This window comes from Ovis canadensis, chromosome 17 (assembly GCF_042477335.2).
Source record: "Ovis canadensis isolate MfBH-ARS-UI-01 breed Bighorn chromosome 17, ARS-UI_OviCan_v2, whole genome shotgun sequence".
Classification (NCBI taxonomy): Eukaryota; Metazoa; Chordata; class Mammalia; order Artiodactyla; family Bovidae; genus Ovis; species Ovis canadensis.
In genome coordinates this window covers 70762248-70764661 of record NC_091261.1, presented here as the reverse complement: position 1 = coordinate 70764661, position 2414 = coordinate 70762248, and the positions used below count along the sequence as shown (strand labels likewise).

Genomic DNA, 2414 nt, shown 5'->3' with positions numbered 1-2414 from the left:
TCCTGTCCCTTCATTTCTGTGAGTCTGGACTTGGAATTTGGGCTTGAACCCTGAGCATCTTTCACTTCACACTGCCTTCTGCTGAAGCCCAGAGATCCTATCACGTCTGGAAGACAATTCCAGAGTCTAGAATATGAGCCCAGGAGTTTGGAATCAAACAGACTATCCAACAAGGGCCAAAAGGAACTGATTTCTTTGTATCTCTCCTTTTCTTCCTTCCTTCCTTCCTCCTTCCCGCCCTTCTTTCCTGCCTTTCTCTTTCTCTTGCGCCCTCCTCCTCTGTCTTTCTTTCTTCTGTTTCTTTCTCCCCCTTCCTTCCTTCCTTTCTTTTTTCCTTTTCTCTTTTAAGGTCATTCTGCCGAGGGGAGGGGAAGACAGTCCGCTCATTCCTTCCCTCCGGCTCAAATTTCCAGCGTGTCCTTTCAGGCTTCTGAAGATCACGGTCTGTGTCCCGGTGGCTCTCTGAGTTTTCTAGGTGATGAAAAGAGTGGACAAGAGGGAGGAAGACATGGAAAGCAGTCCTAAGAAACAAAGAAGCTTCCCAGAGTCTGTGTGCATGTATGCTTGCGTGTGTGCGCACACGTGTGTGCGTGTATGTGTGTGCACGCATGCGCGTGTGAGCAAACATTAAATTCACAGGCTGGGAAGGAAGAAGCGGGGGAGATGCAACAGACCCAGCCGGTCGTGTCTCTTTAAGCAAGATAAGCGGCCGGCCCCATCCGTCTCTTTGACACTATCAGCCTGTTGTCTAAAGTACTTACAGCTCGCTCCTTGAGAGGAGTCCTAACTGGGCGATGCTGGGGGAGGGGAGCAAGTGAGCGAGGCACCCTGGGGGCCCAACTTCCCCAAAGAGTACCACACGGCTTGCAAGGTGGGGGAGAGGTCACCCCACCCCACCCCCCACCCCAGGCCAGGCCTGTTTTTAGCTCAGCCCTGAGTGCTAGGGAGATGGTCCCGCCCCGTTCCCAGGGGAACCACTTGAAACTGAAACTTGTCTTTCTCAAGTGGCTGGGGGAGAGTGTGAAACCCAGGAAAGAGAGAGTGAGCAAAAGAGAAAGGCCTTCTGCAGCTGTTCAGAGGGGCCTCGGCCATCCTGCCCCAGGATCCTGTAACAACCCGCCATGACCCTTACTGCGCTACGAGGTGGGCGCCTACCTACAAATCTCCCCATCTCAGAGATAAGGAAACCAGGCCCAGAGAGGTTAAGGAACTCACCGAGGGTCACCCAGCTGCTCAGAGGTGTCGGGGGAATCTGAACCTGGATTTCTCTCCATTCCAAAGTTGACTTCTTACTTCTCTAACCAGAGTATTTCTTGCAACTCCTCTGTTATGAGACATCATAACCATGAAGGATTTGTTCTCTGTTCACTCAACAAATACTTTCATTGCCTCCATGTCAGGTTCTGCTGTGTGCTGGCGATAAAGACTTGACCCTGGGGGTGGGGGGGAGGAATCGGGAGGCTGGGATTGACATATATACATTACTATGTATGAAGTGGTTCCCCAAGTGGCTCAGTAGTAAAGAATCCACCTGCCAGTGCAGGAGACGCAGGAGACTCGGGTTCAGTCCACGGGTTAGGAAGATTCCCTGGAGTGAGAGATGACAACCTGCTCCAGTATTCTTGCCTGGAAAATTCTGTGGACAGAGGAACGCATGAGCCATGTATAAAATAGGGGACTAGTAAGAAATGACTGTCTGTGGCGGATACATGTCAATGTAGGGCAAAACCAATACAGTATTGTAAAGTAAAAAAATAAAAAAAGAGATGCGTGTATAACACAGGGCTTTATGTGTGTGCTCAGTTGTGTCCGACTCTTGGCGACCTCATGGACTATAGTCCGCCAGGCTCCTCTGTCCATGGGATTCTCTGGGCAAGAATCCTGGAGGGGGTTGCCATTTCCTCCTTCAGGGGATCTTCCCGACCCAGGGATCGAACCCACATCTCTTTTGTCTCCCGCATTGGCCAGTGGGTTCTTTGCCACTACCACCACCTGGGAAGCTCCGTAGCATAGGAAACTCTACCCAACGCTCTGTGGTAACCTAAATGAGAAGGAAATCCAAAAATACAAGGATATATGTATACATATAGCTGATCCACTTTGCTATACAACAGAAACTAATATGTTGTAAAGCAACTATACTCCAACTTAAAAAAAAAAAAGACTTGACCCCAACTTACTGATTTCTACAATATATCCCTCAAAATTAAGCCACGTCCACAGAGACCTTAGGAAATGGATTTTACCATTTCAGCCTCTCTGCCACTTAATTTTGTCAAATTGTGATTTGTAGGTTCTGTGGCTCACCCAGGGAACCTAAGAGAGACAGTCCTATAATATTCTCTTGCGGCTCATTTGATAAATAATCTGCCTGCAATGCAGGAGACCCGGGTTTGATCCTTGGGTCAGGAAGA

At 49.2% G+C, this 2414-nt stretch overlaps 1 long non-coding RNA gene across 1 annotated transcript; it reads right to left on the bottom strand.

Annotated features, from left to right (window-relative positions):
- Positions 1-323: 323 nt before the first annotated feature.
- LOC138422956 (uncharacterized) lies at positions 324-1433 on the bottom strand. The gene is made up of 2 exons (XR_011250083.1): positions 1216-1433; positions 324-471 (listed from the first exon to the last, which is right to left on the bottom strand). It is a non-coding gene; the product is annotated as an uncharacterized lncRNA (long non-coding RNA).
- Between the last annotated feature and the right edge of the window lie 981 nt (positions 1434-2414).